Below are 8,743 nucleotides of genomic sequence, written 5' to 3' on the forward strand. Positions count from 1 at the left end.
ACTACTTCTAAATAAATAGTAAGCTACAAATATTTGAAAATATATAATATCAAATTCTTAAGTGTGCAAATATAGTATGTCCATCTTTCATTTTTAGTTTCTTAATTGTTTTTATGGCCTTATTATCCAATGCTGGCCTTGAACTCTTGCATCACCATGCCCATCCAAAGTATACACCTAAAACACAGAATCTGTTGTAGCATCATGTACCACAATTTGCTTAAAATGGATATTGTTGTTTTCATTTTTTTTCCTTCCCTCCTCTCTCATAAGACTGTCCACATGCCATTGTTAGAAATTAGAGCATGGGCATTGAAATCAATTTCAGATTTCCTTCAGTGTCCATGCTTTGTTCCCTTCTCCATCTTCCACATAGAACAGAAACTGGGTATCTTGCCTAGCCATGGCGATAGACATGAACATGTGTGTTTTACACAGCCTCCCCCATGTGCACACAGAGCAGCTCACCCACAGCATACTCAGCCTGTGCCTCTTCCATTTGTTAATGGCTGATGGAGGCTGTTGTGTGTGGTTACATGTCTGAGAACCTCAGGAATGTGAAAGACGATCTAAACCATCATAGTGAAAGCAGTTCTTGAATGGACTAGAACAAAGATAAATGTATAATGCTGTGGTATATTTTTCTCCATCAAATATTGACTATTTCCCTTTAGTCCCTCAAACAGCATCTTAAGTGATACAAGCGAATGGTCCCTTTCCTATTCATAAAATTATGTGGTGTCTGAGTGATTCACATATTCGAGAAGTGAGCCATCTAAATTCTTTAGATAAGCATTTCCTTCATTATCTCAAGATCTACAAAATAAAAACAAAGTGTGGCTGACTTGCAAATGTCTAATTAAACTACCATTGAAGGTACTTAGACTCTTCGTTAGGAAGTAAATGGCGAAGCAGACAGAACACAAATCTCCTTTCTATTCCGTAGGGGATAATAAAATGATCAGGCGAGCCATCTTCATCCCGTTCCCTCTGATAAAATGGGTGTACACGTTTTGCTGTCACACCAAGTTCTTGCAGTGACCCAAATTTATTCATGCACTTCTCACAAGCTCTTATGTGTGCCTTCATGCCAGGGAGGCAAATCAGAGCCCTGTTCTTAGGGCAGTTCTTATATTTCATTCCCATTCTTTTGACTACATCAATTGCTGGCACTCCCTCTGAAAGAAGGTATGCCAGCAAAACAGATGTGTCTGCTTTTGGTTCTTTGCACAGGTCTCAATACAGGGTCGGCAGAATGCATGGCCACAGAGGATCTGGACCAGCTGGTACAGCACCTCCAGGCACTGGGAACACGGAAGGAAATGACGGACAGTTCTCCATCCCTGCTGCACCCTGGAGTCTGCAAGGCAGCAGAAGCAGCACTGACCTGGCCTCCTCACTGCTCAGCAGGGCACGCCTCCCATTTGCTTGCCTCCGAAATGTATCACTGACAACTTCCAGTGTTGACTGTATCTGCATAGTGCCTAAGCTTCATAAATCAGGTTCGTATCTACCCAGCCCTTGGAGAACTACCTCCTATGTCGCAAGAGTCTGCAATACTTGGAATATTTAAGTGAAATATTTAGATGTTAAAAACATCTAAACCACGTATTTATGAGAAACTTTCTTGTTAATGACTAAGCCCCAGGCAGAACTTGTCTATAATTTTTACATATACTCAGTTTTCCCTTCTATGGGTAGAATTTTATAGATCATAAATTCAAATGCTCGGAGAACTTTAAAAGTTATTTATTCTTACTGTCCCAACCAGTCCTCTGGCACTGAACTATTGGCTCAACAGAGCTTAGCTGAAATTGGCACTAATCTAACACTAATAATATTTTCTATTTTTTCCAGGCCCTTCCTGCCAAGAGCTTTAAACAGTGAAAAGGCCAAATCCTGAAATTTTCCTTGTATCTGACTACTGTAGGTATTCTCCACTCCAGACTAAACCTCACTTTTGTTGAATCCTGGGCCCACAGTGATTCAATTACAGTTGTCAGTTATTACAGAATCCTTGCTGCCTCACACATGGGCAGCGAGAACAGTTGCATCAACATTCACAAAGATGGTCAAATCATATGGAAGGCTAAAGGCCACAACCACAATTATAGATTCCCTTCTTGTGTTTGTCTTTGCCATTCTTGTTTCCTTTCCAGAAAGTGCAGGGATGACTGATTCCATAAGATAGAAATTGCATCTTGAGTCTCATCAAAGTGGCCTGAGCATCATCTGCAGGCAACCATGAGACTCAATTGGGGAAGCCAATGGTCTTCTTGGAGGGAGTCTCTTGTCCTAGATCATCCAAGATTCACTATTTGGCATAAGGTAAATGACCTCTGGAGGAAGGAGTATTCCTTCTTCAAGCCCAATATTATTCTAGGATTTGTTGCAGAGTGGCACCTGATCAGAGGAATGTCATACACTAGCCAGGAACAGCTCAGGTAAGGAGGAGGAAAATGAAAACATGAAGAAGAGAAAAACAGAACTTATTAGTGGGTTTATGAAACCAACACATCTGATTGTCATAAAAAAATCCCTTACATGCCAGTGAACATCTTGCCCATTTTGTAGAATAGGAAACTGAGGCACGAGCTGTAATTCTTTTACAGTAAATAGTAAAAGTTTGGAAGAGTCATTTTTTTAAAAAAATCATCTAAGAGGAAGAGTTGCCAAGCTGTGAAAAACAAATTAAACTGGAAGCATGCATACTAATTAGGGGCTGTTGCTATGGTGCATGGGGGAAGTGATGAACACTAAACTAAAATCTTCCAGAAGAGCTTACTTTTTATTGGCTAGAAGAGATATTTTACATTACTCCCCATGTGTGCCCTTCCTGTTGCTTCCTCCTCCCAAATTTGTTCTCACTCAAGGATTTGAAATGTGAGAGCTTCCTGCTCTGTTGGAGTGTAACTTCACTGAATTTCTGTTTATTACATTGAATGGAAATGTGAGTAAATTTCTCTCCTTTATTTTGTGCTTCATGCTTTACAAGACAGGAAAGGATGTTCTCTGCTCTTCCTCTCAGTCATGTACCCACAAAACAGCGCATCTATTGCCCCCACTAGTGATCTGAATCCTTGGTTTAACCAATAAATGATTTGGTGACTCTGGGTGATCTTTCTTGTCTGTAGAGCAGTAGGGGCCACAACAATTTTAATAACTTACAATTCTAAGTCATAGTGGTGTGTCACCGAGTTGCAGGCTGGGTAATCTGAGCACCCCAGTCACTCTGGAGAATGTCCCCTTTGTTAGCATAATCATAATGAAGACCCCAAGTAGTTTCTGTTCCCTCTAGAATCTGATGTTTACATGACCCTCTATGTCATTGGGTTTTCTGTATGAGAGCTGAACCAAAGTCTCATCAAAGTAGAGTGAACTGCATTGAAGTTTGATTCTATCTAAGCGTTGTTAAGACATAAGAGAAGTCTCATTTGCTGTTGCCTTGTATGTCTGTGCGCATTCTCTAATCTCTCTCTTGGCTTTGGATCCAGCTCTTTCTATTGACAAGGCCTAAGTTCACACTTACAGAAGATGCTAAAACTGTCATAGCCTCGTCTTCCCCGTTATCCCAAAGCCAGTTTTAGTTTTACTGAGAAATGTATGTCGTGTTTTACCAAACAGCTATTAATAGCTATCTCTCTCTTCTCCCTTTCTCTATATCTATGGCTATCTTTACTAAAGATAAGAAGAGTTATTGATGCCCAAGATTCCAAAAGAATCACCAGTAATGATGGAAATAAGCAAAAGTTTTGTGTTCACCAGGCTGTGTTTTTCAGGGAAACACTTTTCCCTGTTTTTGTTTTTTGGTGTTTTGTTTTGTTTTTTTTGTTTGTTTGTGTGTGTGTGTGTGTGTGTGTGTGTGTGTGTGTGTGTGTGTGTGTGTGGTGAGTGCTCAGCATAAGAAATGAACTGGAGTCTATGGTCCTTGGGTTCTTTATCTACAAAATGAAGGTTAGGGATAGCTGATTTTAAACAGGATAATTCTATTCCCACTCTCCCATTTCAGGATCATTATAGGATTTATATAGAAAGAACATGGCATTTTGAATAAAATCAAAGCTCCTCCAGGAAACCCTGATAGTATGTCAACCATCATTAAAGTGGAAAGACAAAGATAAATGACAAACGTCTTTGATCCTGGGGCCTGGTAATCAGTCCATTAAAACAGCAACAAAAAAAATCAAAGGTAAGGGTAAATCATTGTCTCTAACCATATTAAGCCCTTGTAGGGTGGATTCTCTGCATGGCTCAGAGGCCTATTGGCCTCACCAAGATCTAATAAACAAAATTGTATTTTCCTTGATCTTCTTACTTCTTACTCTATCAACTCTGTACTTAGAGAGGTAGCATAGGCTAGAACAAAGTGAGGTCTAGAAAGCTGATTGCTCAGGCTGGCCCACTCACATCTGTGAGTGAATCAAGGGACAGTTTTTTTGTAGCTAATATATTTATTCTGTAGATATGATTATTTGAAAGCCATAGAGCAAGTTAGTGATGAAGTATGAAAACATGATACACTGCACTAATTAACTGAAATCACATTTGCTGATCATGCACCACATCGAATGTGGTAGAGTCTAAAGAGTCAGATTACAAACATGAAGACATGTTGGTTTCTGCTACCCCACCTAGAACAATAATGTTCTGGCAGTTCTGTGAAGGAATTCTGTGAAAGACACAGTGGAATTACATTGTAGAAGGTCATCACTTTATTAGCAAAGAAAAATCAGGAAAAAACTTGAGTGAGAAGATATGTGAAGTTGAGCCTAGTAGTACAGACTGGAAGAAGTGGAAGGAAGATCTAGAATTCAAGACCAACCTAGGTTGTATAGTGAGACTCTTGTCTCAAAAAACAAAACAGATCCCTTGAAATGTCTCAGTGGGTAAGAGTGCTGTCTGCTTATCCTGACGACCTGACTGCAATCCCCAGGCCCACATGGGTGGAAGAGGACAACCAGCTTCCACAAGCTGTTTCATGACTCCCACACATATGCACATGGATACCCCACACCACACTAAATAAATAAGTCTAGTGAATATATGTAGTGCATTAAATAGTTTTATCTATGTATATAGGCAATATATGTTTCTAGCTAATCATACTATCCATAACCAGAGTCATGTTTGGGCCATTTGAAATGTTTTTGGCAAAGTTACATGCAATTTGCTTGGATCCACTTGTCTGATCTGAAATTTTAGTAGTTATTTGTTACATATTAAGCTATTCTAAGTTAGCAGGGAGAATTAGTTAGAAATAAAAGTGGTATTTGTGATGTTTCAGCTTCATTGTCAACCTGACTGGCCTTGAAATCACCTAGGAGATGCACCTTTGGGTGTGTCTGAGGGGATATTTCCAGAGTAGTTTAACTAAAAAGACACATGTTGAACGTGAGCAACACTACCCCAGTGGTGCATGGCGGGGACTAGACAAAAAACAAATTCAAACAAACAACAGCAAAAGCAGAAATGAACCTGAGTATCAGCATTCATCTCTTTCCTTTTAACTGCAGAAACAATGCAAGCAGCCACCTCGAGGTCCTGCTACCATACCTTTCTGCCGCCCTGGACCACATCCTGTCTTAACCTTAAGTTGTTAGCCGAAGTCAGGCTTTCTTCCTTTAGGTTCTTTTTTATTCTCCTCAAGACAGGGTTTCTCTGTGTAGCCTTGGCTCTCCTGGACTCCCTTTGTAGACCAGGCTATCCTCAAACTCACAGAGATCCACCTGCCTCTGGCTCCCTGAGTGTTAGGATTATAGGCGTGCACCACTGTGCCCAGCTTAGGTTCCTTCCTCTCAGGTATTTTGCCCCAGTAACAGAGAAAGTAACTAGTAGAATTCTCTAGCACAGGTTGGAAAATGCTGAAAGTAATCACTACCCTAGCAAATATTTGTGTGCGCGCGCGTGCGCGCGCACACACACACACACACACACACACACACACACACACACACACCATGTATAAATGGTTCTTGAGGAGTCCTGAAAAAAGGCACTGGATCCCATGGAACTGGAGTTACAGGTAGTTGTAGGTGTGACCCGGTGTTGGTGCTGGGAACCAAACTCAGGCCTGCTAGAAGAATATCAACTGTACTTAACCACCGAGACTCTCTGCAGCCCCAAGGCCAAGGTTCTTGTAGATGCTAATATCACACTTGCAGTTCAGTGGGATGATGGGCAAATGGAGTTAGTGGCGTATGAGGGGCTATAGCAGAGGAAAAGACTTAAAAGTAGATATGATTAAAAAGAACAAGACAGCTAACTATTCCTGTTTGTCAAAGATAGGAAGCCTTGTAAAAGATGAAAAATTCTGGTTTGGGGGGCTTGGGAGATGGCTCAACTGTTAAAGTGTTCACTGTGCAATCATGAAGCCCTGGTCTTAGCTCCTCAGCATGCCGATAAAAAATCCAGGCAGGCGGATCCAAGATGGCGGCGAGCAGTGTGGACCGTGTTTGGAGGCTCCAGTGAACAATTCAGGGAATTGCACAGATTTCTGAGCCAGGAACACCGAGGTCTGAACATCACGGCAGCAGGAGTGCTCCACGGTTCGGAGGGACCAGGGTGTGGAGGACCTGCGTGCCCCTGCACACGGGAGGAGTGTGGTTTTTCTCTGATTGGAGCGGCAGCGGCAGAGGCAGCAGCACCAGCGGCAACAGCAGCGGCGGCTGAGGCACCACCTCAGCTCAGCGGCAGCTCCCCTGCGGTGACACAGTCCTGGCGGAGCACTTGTTCCACCACTGGCGCTAACTCAGAGCAGCCGCAGTTCTCCTGCTGTGGCGCAGGCTGGACAGAGCTCTCGGTTCCACCAGCTATAAGACTCTGGTTGGACACAGTGTGCAGTTTGAATCCAGAATTCCTGGCTGAGATTGGTGGTCAGTTCGGGCCCTGAGTCAATAACTGACCACAGCACGCACTTTGGGCCAAAAGGCCCTAGTGGAGCTTGGTGCGTAGTCCCAGCCCAAAAATTCTGGCTGGACCCTGTGTGCATTTTGGGCCCAAAATCCCTAGCTGAGCTTGGCAGACGGTTCAGGCTCTAAGAATCTAGCTGAGTTCTGCCCGTGGTTCGGTCCCAGTGCTCCTGGCTGGACTTGGCAGGGAACACAGAAGGCTGTGGATACCTTGGCCTGACCCAACTCTCATTCAGAGACCCAGAACAATTGCAGGATCCACAGCAGAGGGGGACTGAGGATCACTGGCTGTGAGAGACCAGAACAACAGGGCTAACCTCCTAACATCCACACCAGTGAAGCTTTGAGCTCGCAGCCTAGGGAAATCGTAAGAAAACAAGTGAATCTATCGTCAGACACCCTCCATTCCACTCTGGAAGCTACCCAACAAAAACAAAGACGGCAAGATGTCTAAAGGACAACGAAAAAGCATACGCAAAAAACCCCAAAACAACATGGCGTCTCCAGTTTCCAGCTATCCCAAAGAAAACCACCCAGAGAACTCAAATACAACGGAAATACAAGAAAATGACCTCAAATCCTTAGTAATGAGGATGATAATGGAGGAAACAAATAAAATTCGTAATCAAATGCAGGAAGACGCAGACAAACAGGTGAGAGACATAAAAGAAGCACATAGAGTGGAACTGGAAAAATTGCAGGAAAATGCAAACAACCAGATGAAAGAAATAAGTAAAACGGTTCAAGCTCTGAAGACCTATAAAGAGGCAATGGAAGAAACTCAGGAATATACAAAAATCAGATGAAAGAAATAAAAAAATCAGTTCAAGATCTGAAAATGAAAATGGATTCAATGATAAACACACAGACAGAAGAAAAACGAGAACGTGAGACCTCAGAGAAGAAGGCGAGCAACACAGAGGTGAGCTTTTCTAACAGAATCCAAGAGATGGAAGAACGAATCTCAGGGCTAGAAGATACAATCACAGATATTGAATCAACCATTAAAGAAAATGCCAAATCTGGAAAACTCCTGACACAAAACATCCAAGAAATTAAGGACACCATGAAAAGAAGAAATTTGCGGATAATAGGCATTGAAGAAAGAGAAGACATCAGACTCCAGGGCCCAGAAACTATTCTCAACAAAATCATAGAAGAAAATTTCCCCAATCTAAAGAAAGAGATGCCTATAAACATACAAGAGGCCTACAGAACACCAAATAGAATTGACCAGAAAAGAAAACTGCCCGCCACATAATAATCAAACACAAAACATGCAGAACAAAGAAAAAATATTAAAAGCTGCAAGGGAAAAGGGCCAAATAACATTTAATGGTAAACCTATCAGAATTACACCTGACTTCTCAGCAGAGACCATAAAAGCCAGAAGGGCCTGGACAGAGATCCTGCAAACCCTAAGAGAACACAGATGCCAGGCCAGACTACTTTACCCAGCAAAATTATCAATAACCATTGATGGAGAAAACAAAATATTCCATGACAAAAACAAATTCAAACAGTACCTATCCACAAACCCAGCTTTACAGAAGGTACTAGAAGGAAAACTCCATCCCAAAGGGTCAAGCTACAACCAAAACTACCCAGGAAATAGATAACTATCCCATGGCAAAAACACAACTACACAAACGCTCGACTGGAAACAACATCAAAATTAAGACTCTTAACAGTCACTGGTCATTAATATCTCTCAACATCAATGGCCTCAATTCTCCAATAAAAAGACACAGACTAACTGAATGGGTACATAAACAAGACCCAACATTCTTCTGCATTCAAGAAACACATCTCACCCATAATGAAAGGCATTACCT

At 42.0% G+C, this 8,743-nt stretch overlaps 1 pseudogene; it reads right to left on the bottom strand.

The window, feature by feature from the left end:
• Window positions 1-809: 809 nt before the first annotated feature.
• Window positions 810-3,550, bottom strand: LOC127191125 (E3 ubiquitin-protein ligase RNF125-like; annotated as a pseudogene).
• Window positions 3,551-8,743: the final 5,193 nt, after the last annotated feature.

Source organism: Acomys russatus, chromosome 6 (genome assembly GCF_903995435.1).
Source record: "Acomys russatus chromosome 6, mAcoRus1.1, whole genome shotgun sequence".
NCBI lineage: Eukaryota > Metazoa > Chordata > Mammalia > Rodentia > Muridae > Acomys > Acomys russatus.